Below are 16,269 nucleotides of genomic sequence, written 5' to 3'. Positions count from 1 at the left end.
ATCAATTACTCTATCAACCTATCTATCCAACCATCATTGGGTTTCATATAAGAAATAATTAAAATAATTAAGTGTATCTTCTTTCCAAATTATACTTTTATCATGGTCAATAGCAGAATATGATTTTTTAAAAATCATTTTAGAATTTATCAAGGAAAAAAGGCATTTAAATAAAAAAAATAGAACACAAAAATAAACATCAACACACATACACATTTACACACACACACACCTACAACACAGATCATCAGCAACAACTGGACCTTTGAATAAACAGACTAATAATATTTTCTAAGAGGAAGGAAGTGTATCTATTGAATGACCTTAAGAAAACATCAAGGACAACTAATGACATTTAAATCCAGAACCTATGAGTATGGTTTCCTAAATAATGACACATATGCTATTTTTTAAAAAGTGGGGCACCCGGGTGGCACAGTAGGTTAAGTGTTGGACTCTTGGTTTTGGCTTAGGTTGTGATCTCAGGGTTGTGGGATTAAGCCCCACACTGGGCTCTGTGCTCAGCACGGAGTCTGCTTGAGATTCTCTCTCCCTCTCCCTGTGCCCCTCCCCCCACTCTCTAAATAAAGGATTAATGAATGAATAAATCTTAAAAAGAAAAACACTCTCTGGAATTAGAGTGGAGATGTTCCATAACTTAAATGCTCTCGCATTGGAAGAGGTGATCCCATGAACTGCACTTAACAGACATCATGTGTGATTCTAGGTAGGAAGAACATACCTAGGTAAGGATCTGAGCAATAGCTCTTGATGATATTGTAAGATCTCTAATTTACATGTGTGTGATTTCACAGTCTGATCATAAGTGGTACTCATGTGAAAAGGTGTGGCATTATTTGTTTGTCCTGCTTGAGTTTTGTATTACTTTTTTTTGTTGAGTTGGTTCAAATATTGTTTTATCCCTATCCTCTTTCTGTCTCCTATTACTCCAGTTATACACATATGAGGATGTTATGTCATGTTCCCCGTGTTTCTTATACAGTTCACATGTATTTAATGTGTAGTTCACACATATTCCACTTGTAGTTCAAATGTAGCTCATTTTGTAGTTCACATCTTTTCTTTCCATGCTTCTATTTGACCAACGTTTTTTAATATCTATTTCCCAGGTCACCAACACAGTTTTTAAGTAACTGTTAAGCTATTAAACATATCTTAATGTCCTAAGATCCAATATTCTAGAGAGTCTATATTCAATATTCCATATTCTATAATAATCAGCATTCTAGTATACATTCCATGTTTCTGGTGAAATTCTTCATTTGTCTTTTATTTCTTTTGCATGTTAATCAACTCTTTCAGACTGTGTTTTTTTAACTCCAAAATAGGTATTCACTTTTGCTCTGTTCCTATTAACAATTAATTTTCTTCATTTTTTTTTTCCTTGTCTCATGGAGCTGTTATCTTATTTTTTAATTGAATTTCATGTTAAGTATAAAGAATTATAGAGAAGTGCTGGCTGATAAATGCAAGTAATCTTGATCCAGTCAGAGCCCGGGATGATTTGAGTCTGGGTTTTAGCTTTGTAAGGGCTGCTCTTTTCCCTGTTTGCTTACTCTCAGGATATAGCATTTCAGAAGGCTCAACTGAAACCCTGGAGTGTTTAATAAGGCCTCTCCTCTTTGCCTGTTTCTGAGTTCCAATTTTTATGTCACCAACACAGTAAGATTGCCAATATTTCTGCTTAGATGTTTAGTATCTCAGCTGCTGCGTTCAGCATGATCTCTAGTCCTCTTATTCCTAAAATTATATTTCTGTCTGGGTTCTTGGTTTTTGAAGTTTTGGCTGCTTTGGTTGCTCTTCAATGCCCTGAAATTTCTTTCGTTTTATAGTAATTTATTTTTTTTTAATTTATTATGCGGCTTTTGTAGTTGTCCTCAGTAGAAATTTTGCTCTGACAAATCTAGTTCACAATAGCCAAACTGGAAGTGCTTGTTTTTAACCAATTGTTTTCCCTTTTTAATCAGTTAAAAAACTATTTTTTCATTTCCTTAAAATTAAAGAAATGTAATTGCATTCTTTATATTTGATGTTTGTGGTTATCATATATTCTTCTGTTAAGTTAAAGATTCTTGCAAACAAAACAAAACAAAAGCATAACTAAATAAAAATTTCCAGACTAGTATTTGATTGTCTTAGAGTTGAGTTGGTTGAGGACTGAAAACTTGCTTACATTATGTTTTATATTGAAAAGATACTTAACAAAATACAATACCAATAATTTAAAAATTAAACCTCTCTAATATCTAAGAAAAATATAACTCTGTCCCAGTGATTGCTAATCCTTAGCAAGATCTGTTTTCCTTTCCTTGAACACACAGTTCAATTAGATTTCCCATCCCTCTTGCTAGCAAGTAGAACAATATAAATAAACTTTAGCCAAAGGAATGTGCACAGAATGAATATATGATCACTAAACATTACCCATACATATTTTCCATTGTCGTTCATGTGAGAGGTGATTTAGAGAAAAGTGGTGATGATGCTGACCCTACAAAAGGAGCATGGACCCCTCTGTTACCACCTGTAGAGGATTCACTTGACCTGCACCGCAATATAGTATGAACAAAGTCATAAACTTTTATTGGGTTCAAACACTGAAGGTTAGAAATACATTGCTATAACACTTAGCACAATATATTAACCTATTTATATGATAACTACTAATCTTCTAAGTCAACTTACATAGATGCTAATATTTTTCTGTACCTCTTCAGAATTGCTGGCCAGTCCCAAAACATTAATACTGAGTTAATCATTTTAAGAAAAATAGCGATGTCAAAATACAAAATTGAATTCATAAATGTATTAATTAACAAAACAAATATTTATTAAACAGCTAGTATATAAGAGGTGCAAGTCAAAACACTAGAGATTTAGCATAAACAAATAAAATTTCTGTCACTCTGGAAATTACATATTATTTGGGGAAAGAGAACAAGGAACTTTGAGAGTCATATATATTAGAAAACATGTTCCTGACTTAAAACATTATACAAATTCCATAAACAATCTGTTTAAGTGAAGTGAATAGTTTAAAAAAAATTCTATTTATCTATTTCTAGTCATCTACTTCAAAACAAACAAAATATATATTTTTTAAGATGCTGGTGAGTTTCAACATTTTATTTAACAAAAGATAAATGTTGTTAAGTCTTCTTTTTGGTTATTTTGAGTATGAGGAGACATTAAAAATATAATGGTGATATCACTCTTATTTTTGAGACCACCACAATCAGTGTCTCAACTGAAGTGCCTCTTTTCTCTGATTTGTTTTTGGAGAATAATTTTGGTTGAATTGAAAAAATTGGGGCTCAGATTCTGATCAAAGCTGTGTAATAAAAAGACGTGAATCATTTGCTACTTAAAGTTACATTTCCATTGCCAAATCGCTCACACTAGTGGGTTTTCTGATAGAGTATTTGTTGTTCAGGTACATTTCCCCAAATATCTAGCTTCTATATTCATAGGTTTCTCTAAGCCATATATACATTATTAAAAATATATGTTGCAAAGAAACAGAATAAGAGAATTACAACTTAATATTACATTATCAGTGTTCAATGTGCGATCTTTACGAGGTAGTTTTTAGCTTTCTTTGTCATGGAAGACTTCCTCAGAAAATTTCCAGTGTAGGCTTTGCTTGAAAAGACAAAGTAAAATTAATAGCAAGTCTCCTTCTTTTTTCTTCAAATGAAATCAAGTAAAAGTGAAAGCGAGAAACAAGAATATGAAACTAGGACTAGAAATAGGAGCAGAAAAAAGGAAAAAAGAAAGACTAGAATTAGATAGGAGCAGAAAAAAGGGAAGAAAGAAGAAAGGAAAGAAAGAAAGAAAAAAAGAAAAAGAAAGAAAAGAAAGAAAGAAAAAGAAAGAGAAAGAAAGGAGGAAAATGGCCATATGTAGACAAAACTGCTTTTCAAGAAGATACATCTGTAAGGAGTTTGGCTAACTGACATGCTTTCTTGGGACAGACCTTGGCCAATGACTTAGCAAAGCAATAGTAACAACCACCTGCCTTTCTTGAGGGACCCTCAGACAATGACTGTTACAAGTCACTCATTCCAGGGCCTAATCATTCCACCCAAGGCAGGATTTTGCTCCAGGATTTTTCTCCTTGGGGCTGGAAGAGACTGACATGTCTATCTTGTGTTTTGAGGGATCCCCCGTACATTCCTGTGTCTTGCGCATTTCATTGCTAGTGCTACTCCCCAATATATTTTTTGTGCCACTAACTCTCTCCGTATCTACTTCCCCAAAAAAATACAACCTACAACAACCATCTTTTCAATTAGAAGGAAATTAAGGCCCACAAAAATAAAATTGATTTCAAAGATTTATTGCAGGGATCAGAGTTTAAAAGGATTAACATTCCTTATTATTATGTTCTGACATCAACACAAAAGGTTGAAAGACTTGATTAGGTATGAGTTGCTATTATGTTTGTATCAATTTCAGTATTTTTAAATGGATTAAAAACAACACTAAAATTCCTGATGCCTGGTGAATCCTGTCCTAGCTTATCACTTGCGATGTTATTTTATTTTTCATATTCTTAATTTGTAACATTATTTATGAACTGACACTTTGTGACTACAAACTAAGTAAAATGGTATGCAAAAATTATATGGAGATAAATTTCCATTGTAAATAGACCAAGTGTTCAGAAAAAGAGAAAACATGCACACAAGTAAGACTAGAGAATTTTGATGTTATTTAAAACTAAATACATAGACAGAAATAAAATAAGCAACTCACACTTTATAATTTCGGAAAAATCTGGCACATAATGCCAAATACCTCTTAATCTAGGCAGAAGACATAACTAATATTTATTAGCCAGTGTCTCTTTCTCAGAGGCACAGAGTAAAAGACAAACTAATATCTAGGAAACACCAGAGACAAAGAATCTTGGACCTAGTTTTCAAATAGAGAATCCTGGGGCACCTGGGTGCCTCAGATGGTTAAGCATCTGCCTTCTGCTCAGGTCATGATCTCCAGGTCCTGGGATCGAGCCCCACGTTGGGCTCCCAGCTCAGCAGGGAGTCTGCTTCTGCCTCTCCCCCTGCTTGTGCTCTGTCTATCTCTCTCTCTCTCTCAAATAAATAAATAAATCTTTTAAAAAAATAAAATAAAATAGAGAATTCTAAGTCCTAAAGTACAATGACTAATGCTTCTCATGGCGCCGATAGATCCATATCGATAATATTTAGATTTCATCACACTTCTCCAACTAGTGATTTGAAACATACTGATCACATTACATATTAGTTGTATAAAAATGCTGGAAATATCAGAGAAGGATTTTCAGTGGTTGCAATGGAAATAGCCTTATTTCACCCAGCACTAGACATGCTCTTTCACTGTGCTACTATAAAACTTCAATAGCAGAGAAATAGACTCAAGGAATTAGTATTGATTCTCAAACACAAGCATCAAGTTGTTGTCATGACAATGAACCATAGCTACAATTGTGTTCTCATTAGAAACGATACAGCAAAGCTCCTCATGATACCACAAGCACAGCCGCTTACTCTTCTTACATGCAAAGCCATAGAGAAGGATGCAGTCAATAAAAGCTTTATATCTTGTCTGGATGCCAACTGCAAAGTGCATATGGACTAGAAAATTGACCAAAGTGTTTGTCAGCCTTTATGACCTGTGCACAAATTGTCAAACTGATACATTCATCTTGGGCCAACTTCATTGAATTCTGTCCTGCACCCCCTAACACACAAACACTCTAGAAATCAAATGGATTATCCTAAGTGGTTGTAAAATGTCATGTGAGATTATTTGAGTAAAACAATGTGATTCTACTACAAGAATAATAATATAATGAATGCAGTAAATTTCAACAGAGAATAAATCCATACACTAAAATACTGTAAACAAGATAATTCACATCTCTTCCATTTGTTTATACAAATAAATAAAAAAAAAGAACAACTGTTGGGGCACCTGTGTGGCTCATTTGGTTAAGCATTTGCCTTAGGCTCATGTCATGATCTCAGGGTCCTGGAATTGAACCCTGCGATGGGCTTCCTGCTGAGCAGGGAGTCTGCTTCTCCTTCTCCCTCTGCCCCTTCCCCAGTTTGTGCTCACTCTCTCTCTCAAATAAATAAATAAAATCTTAAAAAAAAAAAAAAAGAAAAGAAAAAGAACAACTGTTCTACAGTGATTGCTAAAGTTTTGTAAACTTCCTCATATAGGTGTGTCCAAGCACTTTCAATTACGCACAGGCTATTTGTAGATACAAAATTACTACCTTAAATGAATGTAAATATCATTTCCTTATTTTAGTGAGAGATACATTGACTTCCCTGACAAAACCTAAGTCAGAGGTGCTTATTTTTTCAAAATTAATTATATTTTCAAAACCTAAAGTTAGAGGTTTACTTGTCCAAAATCTCTGAATACTACCGTTCTAAAAATTCCATCTCTGACCAGGAAAACATTTCAGAGGTCTCTTAATACAAGCTGATTTTTGGGTAAAGTGAACAGGATCACATTCAGCCTGTCAATAAAAGCAAGTAAACGTTTTGGCAGAGAATAACTCTGTGCTGAAAATTGTGAGTGGCAGTGCAGTTATTGAAAATAAAATAATGTGAAATCTGATTTCACTTGTGTGTCAACTGTGTTTCTATATTTATATCACAGTATTTTTTTCCTAAGCCAATTTAAAATACTTTGGATTTCATTATATTGGAACTTCCTTATTTTTCACATTTCTAGTATCTTCCAAAGAAACAAATAATTCAGTTGGAGGTTGGAGTATACATTTTAAAATGGTGTTTGAAATGGAAAGTGGGGTATATACGTAGTTTGATTCATGAGTAAATGTCCAAATGCCATGTTATTTGAATTTTTGCCAAGATAATTTTGTTTTAATTATATAGTGAAGTTAAAGAGATACTTAATGAAATAATAGATAAATTTTTATCCTCTTTGCTCACTTTAGCTTAAGTTTAAAAAATGTATTGTTATCTGCTTTTTAACTACCTCTAATGGTAGATTAAAAGCATGCATAATTTTCCTTCATGATGGTTTTATTTCGCTTAAGGAGTATTTCCATTTCTTCTTCTTTTTTTTCTTTCTTTCTTTCTTTCTTTCTTTTTTTTTTTTTTTTTTGGTCTCCTTAAAGGGAAGAGTAAAATTACCTGATTATATACATATTTTAAAAGTTAATTAGGGGCACCTGGGTGGCTCAGTCGTTAAACGTCTGTCTTCTGCTCAGGTCATGATCCCAGGGTCCTGGGATGGAGCTCAGCATTGCTCTCCCTGCTCAGCGGGAAGCTTGCTTCTCCCTCTCCCACTCCCCCTGCTTGTGTTCCTACTCTCGCTTATCTCCCTCTCGCTGTCAGATAAATAAATTTAAAAAATCTTTAAATAAATAAATAAATAAAAGCTAATTAAATATTTTGTACTTCTATTTCAAATGACCCAAAAATGCTATTTTACTTTTCTTTTTTAATGATCTCAATATATTTCCAAAAGAAAATCATGAGAGAGAAAGAAATTAAAACTCCCATACATTTAAATCTCACATGTTAGTAAATTCTTTTTAGATGGAAAAAATAATTTGATTTTTATAACATGAACTGATGAAGAACACTGAAATGAAAAAATGGAAATGAACAGATTTGCTGCAAAAATTTTAGAACAAATGTTCTCCCGGTTGGGGGAAAAGAAAGATAGTATTCTTTATTTCCTAAACACAAATTTTTTCTTAATTATTTACCTGTCAAATTTGTATGTTGAAATATTTATTTCATGAGCTGGAAGAGATTAATTATTCGATCATAATACATCTTGATGCCTCCACTGAAGTAAGCATGAAATAATCATTTGTTTCTTTGAACTCAAACAGTGAATCCCTCTGTGAACTAAGTCAATTCTTCTTAGTAGATTACAGTAAATTACTTTTAATTGTGTGCATCTATTGAATTATAAGGCAATAATTCATAGAAAATGAGCGTTTTAAAAAGTTTTATGATGTGTGTTACAAACATTTTCGGAATTCATCATTTGGCATGATAAAATAAATTTTTACTGAAAATGTTATATCTTCCTATCAGTCTTTTAATTATAAAATAATTCCAGTGAGAAAAATAATTTAAAGCCATCTTACTTAAACAGAACATACATTCCTTCTCAGTCCTGTGGCCTCAATGATCTTACTTTAGTACCTTCAATATGGAAACTTTTTTCTATTTATTTGCTTTATGTTGCCTCTCCCAGAAGAATGTAAGCATCTAAGCGTTGACAGGAAATGTTCTTAATTCAACATTTTATTACCATAACATTGTTAGGTTCCTAGAATACAGTGGGTAGTCAATAATATGTTTCATTTTTTAAAAATGAATGAATGAATGAATGAATGAATGAGTTTATGACAATAGCTGTTGATAGTCCTTATGTCTAAGAAATTTATTTATTTTTTATTTTTTTAAAGATTTTATTTATTTATTTGACAGAGAGAATGAGAAAGAGAGAGTACATGAGAGGGGGGAGGGTCAGAGGGAGAAGCAGACTCCCTGCCGAGCAGGGAGCCCGATGTAGGACTCGATCCAGGGACTCCAGGATCATGACCTGAGCTGAAGGCAGTCGCTTAACCAACTGAGCCACCCAGGCTCCCTGACTAAGAAATTTAATAAGACTTCTCAGCAAACATAAATTAAGGGCCCAGAAATTAAGATATTTGAGAGGAAGAGTTTCATTTGGTCTTATAATGAATAGGTTTCCCTAATCTTAGTATTGTCAAGAGATATGTGCATATGGAATTATGAGCTACTTTCTTAGCCCATTTATGATATATATTTTTTATCTCATTTTCCTATATGTTACTGTGATACTTGCTCCAATCAGGAAAATAAAACCTGATGGACAGAAGATCTGACTGTTATTTGCCTCAGTAAGTCTCTTGCCAATCCTCAACTCTTACCAACCTCAACTCTAAGGATTAGATGGCGACAGAGGAGCTTCCCTGAATAGGTTTTCAGCAAAATTTGTATAATTTGTTCTGTCACTAAGCATTGTTTTAAACCTCAGGTCCTGGTTTGTGAGTATAAAGGGGGATTGCTCCTCTTTCTGATTTTGAGACATGACCAATGCTAAAAGATTGGTTGGAGCAAAACGCCATTACCCCTGCCATGAAATGAGATGGTATCTGGAGGCACTTCCTGATCCAGAAGAGCTTGCTGAGTGTTTTATGTCCTCTCCTATAATTAATGTAAATACTTAAAATCCTTTCTTTTAAAAGAATACAACTGGTACATGTTAGTAAAACAGTGGTATCTGCGGTCTTAAACTGTCTTATACAGAAAAATGGGCCCAAAAATTCTCCTGCTGGAAAAATATAACCAAATCCCAAAGGTCTAATGGTCACGCAAAAGTATAAGGTAAAATTAAAATATTTGCAATTGTCTCACATGGACTAAACTGGAATCCCATGTTAAATATATCCAATAGATTTCATTCATGACATATTCATGAAGAAAAAAAATCTAGTTAAAGAGTTATTCATCCGTCCATTCAATTCACAGATGTTTTATTGGACGCCTTTTATGTAGCACAGAGAAAGAATGTTGAATGAGATACACACATTTTTACCTCTCTTCAAACTTACAATCAAGCTGAGGAGACAGATAATTAATAGAGGGAAAAAAACACAAGGAATTTTCATGCAGTCATTAGTTCTATGTTGAAACTAAAAACATGGGATACATAACTGCAAGGTGTGGGAAGACTTCCCTTAGGTGGTGATATTTATCAGAGACCAACATAATAAAGAGTTATCTATGAAAATATGTGGGGGAGGTACATTCCTAGATGAGGTTATAGCTAGTGCAAAAAACCCTATGGCAGAAATCAGTTTTTCTTTTTCTGGAAGAGAAAGGAGTGAATATGCTAAAATACAGTAGTGAGTGAGAAGAAAAAGAGTAGAAGGTCTGGAGAAGTAAGTCTGGAAAAATAATCAGGGAGCAAATGGCTCTATGTATGACAAAAGCACTTCTAATAAATAACTCAGGAAGACTAGCTGCTCAATCCTGCCTAGAGTGAAAAACTGTTAGGCTTTCTTTATCTCTCATTTCAAGAAAAGCCTGGCTTTCTGGGAGAATCTGACTGGGGAGTACTAGTTTGAGAACCAAGAGAAAGAAAATGATTACAGCTAATTGTCCTTATTCATACCATCTCTGAGGAGAGTGGTTGGGGACCAAACCTATGGTAAAATGGAGAGTCAGTCTGAGGTGGAATACTTATGTATTCTGAGAATCATAACCTGGCAGGAATTCTGACATTTTTAGGAACTATCTTATTCCGTAGTTTTAGGTAAAACTGGGGACTCCATACTCTTGTGTTTTGTTTGAGTAATGAGTGCAAAATAAACAAGCATGTGTTTTAAGTTTGAATGTCAGAACTGTTCAATTTTTACAGCATACAAGGTCAGATAAAATTTTCCTCTGTCATTTGGTTATGAAAGAAAGCAGGATATGTCACTCCCATATTTACCTCTTTGACATAAAACTTATTTTGAGCTGAAAGCAATTAAGAAGGAGTAAATGCAGAAAAAGCTCCTCCCTTTCTGCCTAAAGGCAGGAAATAAATTCTCCTGGAGACAGACTCTTATCAGCCCAAAGACTGCACCGGAGGAATCTCCAAACAAACCTTGTTAGACTAACCCTTATCTTTCTAGTTACCTCACCATTTACTACCCCAGCCCTAACTTCTTTTTCTTGTCAATTCTTCAAAAATTTATTGTCTCTTTGTTTAAGAGGCATAAAAGCTTCCTGATCTGGTCATTTCTCCAGGTCTTCATTATCTTGTGATGTACATGTAAAAATTTAATAAAATTTGTACACTTTTCTTTTGTAAATATGTCTTTGTCAGATTAATGTTCAGATGTAGTCAGGGACCCTACGAGGGCTGAGGAAAACTTCTTCCTCCCCTACAGATACTGAGTCCTTTTATTGAATTCGTACAAAACCTGATTGAATCCCTTTGTAATCTCATAAGGGGCTAGTCCATAGAACACTAAAGCCAAATTGTACACCAATGACAGAGACACATTTTTCCCACAACTCCTATATTAGTTTCTGAATAATTTGAGATAGGAAAGAATCCAGTAAAATGTTCTATATTTCCACCATTCTTTACTGAAATTCATGTAAATTAGTGTAACAATGTGCATTAAAATGTAGTCTGTAGTCAGGTTGGCTGAGAAGCAAACAAGAATAACCCCTTACTCTCTGTGTAAATTGGAACTTCAGTTTTCACCTCATGGCAGCAGCAGGGTAAATTAAATGAGTTAATATCTAAATATCTAAAATATTTAGACTATGTTCTATTACATAAAAAAATGCTAAAATTTTTGTTTTGAAAATAGCATCAAACTGGAGAAACATCACTAAGTGAGTTATCAGAATATGATGTAGAAATTTCAAAGTAGGATTTCAAAGGCTTTTAATCTAAGGAGATAATAAATTAATCAAGGTGTAGAGATTGAGAAAAGGTTTTGTAAGAAGGATATCTTTGGTGAAACACTGTGCTATGATTCCCAATCTATACAAGGAGGGAGTAATTACCTCTAATAAAGCACTGTCCTCCTTTCAGACTTAGTGAGTGGGGCATCAAAGACCACTAGAAAGAATCATTTCTATCCCTCCTAAAATTTGGACATGTATCTCCCTTGAAATTTGGGAAGACAAGCTCTGGAGTGGTGTTTGATACATAGCTGACTTCTAACCAAGAGATAATCTAAAGTTGCCTGTGATGGCATAACATAAGGGGCTTAGAATATGGGCGAGACTGCACAATTTTGAGAGTTGGTTAAGCAGTTAATGTAATACTCATTTTTGCAATAGTGTCAGGCCTAGAGAGGAAAGGTACCAGAAAAAACTGCAATCAGTGAGGACAAATAGAGTCTTCATCGGTCTCTCATGACTTCTCTAATTTCTACATGATAAACTGGAGCTCCTCCCTACAAAACTTTAAAGAACTCCTAGCTCAGGATTTAAAGTTGTTGAAGGAGGACACCTATTGGATGCTACAGGAGCTCCATTTTGAGATGCTAGCCCAAGCCAACAGAGTTTCTAGACAAATGCAACAAAGTACAACAAACGCAAGTTGCAACAATGTCTGTTCTTACTTCAACCTTCACAGCATAATAATGGATGCTATTTGCCTCTGTCATCCAAATGTCAAGAAAATTTATCTTGTAGTCAACCCCAACCCAGAATTATACAAGGAAAGATATTTTTGAAAATCGAATTTCAAGTTAATTATGTTGATATGGTATAAAGCCATCATAGGGCCTGCATTAATGCATAAGGCTGAACTCCCTTTTGATGGTCGGTCAGAGTGTTTGCATCTTGGAGTATTATCAGCTTTCTCATTTGCTTTGGTTTTTAGTGAAAATTTCCTAGCAAGGGAGGAATTACAGAGCTATAAGAAAATCTGCCACACTTCATTCCGTGAAAGCAGATGAAAACATTTGAGCCATGTGCTATTTGGGAAATTGTGGGTGTCATGTTTTGAATGCAAATTGATGTCTTAATTATGAGATTGGACACATATAATTAGCAAATTGATGTTGTATGTTTGAACCATAATGTGATCATTATTATTAAAACATTATTATTACTTTAGAATAATGAAGAATTTATGGGGATGTCCAAATTTTTCATTAAACTACAGGGAAGTTATCATTCCCTCCTGAAAAAATTTTAAAGGCAACATGAAGTCAAAAATAAGGTTTCTTCTGTATTACATTTAAATAAAGCATACTTAATGCAAAGATTTTATCTGAATAAAAATTAAATAATGTTAACATTATATTTTCTAACTCACTTTTTGCTACTGACCAATATTTAGATTATCAGTAACCATTCCAGGCTTTCAAACAATTTTAGAATGGATATTGAAGACTCACAATTGCTTCCCTTACTTTAACCATTGGTGTAGAGTCTTCTTCACTTTTGACTTCATTGGGAAGATTGGTAGAGAAGCTTCCAAAACCTACAGATTACCTGTTGCTAACAGAAGATATTTAAAATTCTACCTTCTGGGGCGCCTGGGTGGCTCAATCGTTAAGCATTTGCCTTTGGCTCAGGTCATGATCCTAGAGTCCTGGGATTGAGCCTCGCATCGGGCTCCCTGTTCACCGGGAAGCCTGCTTCTCCCTCTCCCACTGCCCCTGCTTGTGTTCCCTCTCTCGCTTTGTCCCTCTGTCAAATAAATAAATAAAATCTTTAAAAAATAAAAATAATAAAAATAAATAAATAAAATTCTATCTTCTGTTTTGATCCTCCTTAGCTGAGGTTATTACTGCATCTGCAAGCAGTGAACTGCAGATAAAAGGAGCAATTTTTACATTAAGAAGATGACAAAATAGAACTTACTTTTCTAATACCTGGTTTATCAAGAATTGGTGGATATTTTTAAAATACTCTAAATTAATTAAGGACTAGTAAAATATTTAAAGCCTTATACAACTTAAAACATTCTTTTCTTAAGCACTTTGTAAAATATATATCCAATAAAGTTCTGAGGTTAGAACTGTTATTCTGGCAATAAAGACTGATTCTGGAATAAAACTACTTGATAATTGAACCTGGAGAATTATGTTGTGAAGTTTCAGCTAATTACTAGGAAATGTATTTTTCCCTCTACATAGCAAGTTTAACTGCTTTTTTTAATGCCCAGACCTCTTTTTTTTTTTTTAAAGATTTTATTTATTTATTTGACAGAGAGAGACACAGCGAGAGAGGGAACACAAGCAGGAGGAGTGGGAGAGGGAGAAGCAGGCCTCCCGCGGAGCAGGGAGCCCTATGCGGAGCTCGATCCCAGGACCCTGGGATCATGACCTGAGCCGAAGGCAGATGCTTAATGACTGAGCCACCCAGGCACCCCCCCAGACCTCTTTTTAACTGAGACCCTACATAGTCTGTCGTCCTCAGAGTAGATATTAAAACCTACACTAAACAAATGCTTATAAGATATTAAGAAGAAACATGGAATAATGCAATCTCACCTTCATTGATATGATCTCCTTTGTAACTGTTTAGAAGTAATAATTTATCCCATTATTTAAAAAATTTAAGTCTTTATTTTGCTAAATTTGTAACCATTTTTTATTGGATAATTCCTCCAAGATAACACAAAGGTTTGGGTTGTCAAATATAACTCAAGTGTAAATAATAGATTTTACCCAGCACCAAATTCCAATAATGATTCAAGAAATCAAGGGATTTCTTGTAGGTTTTATAAGCAAATGCCATTTGAAGATGAAACTTTTTTTCTCTTTCTTTGAGAAGTCCAAGCCTATCAGACAAAAGTTCATAAAATGCCTTTTCCTTGTACAACAGGATGCATTTGGGTTTTGGATTTACCTTATAAGTTTCTTTCTATAAAAATATGGAGATCACTAAAGAGCCATTTCAGTTATCAGGCATCTCTGATTTATAACCCATTTGTTATTTTGCAAGACTGACCCCCATTCCCTGGCCAGCTATGTCCTCTATAATTCCAATTCCACATATATTTAAATAAGCAGTCTTAACATGCTTTGTATATATTGCTAAAAACATCATAAAAATAAGAATTTTCCATTCATTAATATCACTAGTAGTCTTACCAGGAGGTCTAGCAGTAGCATGTTTGTAAGGATGTTTGATTAGATCTTTCATTTTTCTAAGGCATTCCATACTGCAAATTTTTGTCTTTTTTCTTTTTACTTGAATGAAAATTTGGTATCTTGCAAGTATCAGACATGCTTAAACATAGTTTTTCCAGAATAGACCTTATTTGTTTTATTATGGTAAAATTACATAAGATAATATTTACCATTTTAATAAATTTTAAGTGTATAGCTCAGTGGCATTAAGTATATTCTCATTACTGTGCAACCAATAACACCATCCATCTCTAGAACTCTTGTCATCTCTCAAAGCTGAAATTCTATGCATTAAACAACTACTCCCCATTGTTCCTGATCTCCCATTCTCCCCACCTCTGGCAAACACCATTCTACTTTCTGTCTCTGAGTTTGTCTATTCTGGTAGCCCAAATAAGTAGAATCATAGAACATTTTCCCTTTAGTGTTTGGCTTATTTCACTTAGCATTATGTCCTTAAGTTTCATCCATGTTTTAGCACGGATCAGAATTTCATTCCTTTTTAAGGCTGAATATTGTTCACCATATGCAAATACCACATTTTGCTTATTTATTCATATGTCTATGGACATCTGGGTTGTTTCCACATTTTGACTATTTTGAATAATGCTGCTATGAATTTGGGTGTACACATATCTGTTCAAGTCCCTGCTTTTAATTCTTTTGAGTATATACCCAGAAGTGGAACTGATGAAACATATGATAATTTTATGTTTAATTTTTTTAAGGAACCACCACATTGTTTTCCTCAGTGGCTGCACTTTTATTTTCCACCTGCAGAGCAGAGTTTTAATTTCTTGCTAACATTTGTTAGTTTCTCAGGTTTTTTTTGTTTGTTTTGTCTTTTTTTTTTTATAATTGCCATTCTAAGTAGTAATCTCCATGTACTTTTGATTTATAATTTCCTAATAATTAGTGATGTTGAGCATCTTTTGATGTGTTTATTGGTAATTCATGTATCTTCTTTGAAGAAATACCTACTCAATACCTTTACCCATTTTTAACTGGATAGTTTCTTTATTGTTGAGTTGTAGGAGTTCTTTACATATTTTAGATATGTAAAGATATTCTGGGTACCTAAAATCCTTTGTCAGAGATATGATTTGTAAATATTTTCTCCAGTGGGTTGCCTTTTTCTCTGATGCACAAAAGCTTTTAATTTTGATGTAGTCCAATTTCTCTATTTTTCTCTTGTTGCCTGTGCTTTTGATGTCACATCTTAGAAATCACTGCCAAATCCAATGTCATAAAGCTTTTAGACCACATTTTGGATAAGTTAACAGGAGTAACATATTCAATTGTTTTTCAATATTTTTACATTTACATAAGCCATTGATTTTTTTAGGTAAGAATTGTTAATGAGCAAATTTTAATAGTGACTATACCTACAGACAGTGATGTCTATGGGGATCTTCACTATAATACCATCAGGAAAGGCAATATTAATAGTAATGGCCTCTTTTTAGATTGTTTTAAAGGTGTTATGTGGTAGCATAAGGATGTATTCTTTATTATCTTCAACAAACCTACATTTGTCTACCATACCTCTAAATTATTTGCTATTACTAGAACTA

This window comes from Phoca vitulina, unplaced genomic scaffold (genome assembly GCF_004348235.1).
Source record: "Phoca vitulina isolate PV1807 unplaced genomic scaffold, GSC_HSeal_1.0 scaffold17, whole genome shotgun sequence".
In the NCBI taxonomy this organism is placed as follows: Eukaryota; Metazoa; Chordata; class Mammalia; order Carnivora; family Phocidae; genus Phoca; species Phoca vitulina.
The sequence above is the reverse complement of the archived record's forward strand: the minus strand, read 5'-3'. Positions refer to the sequence as shown.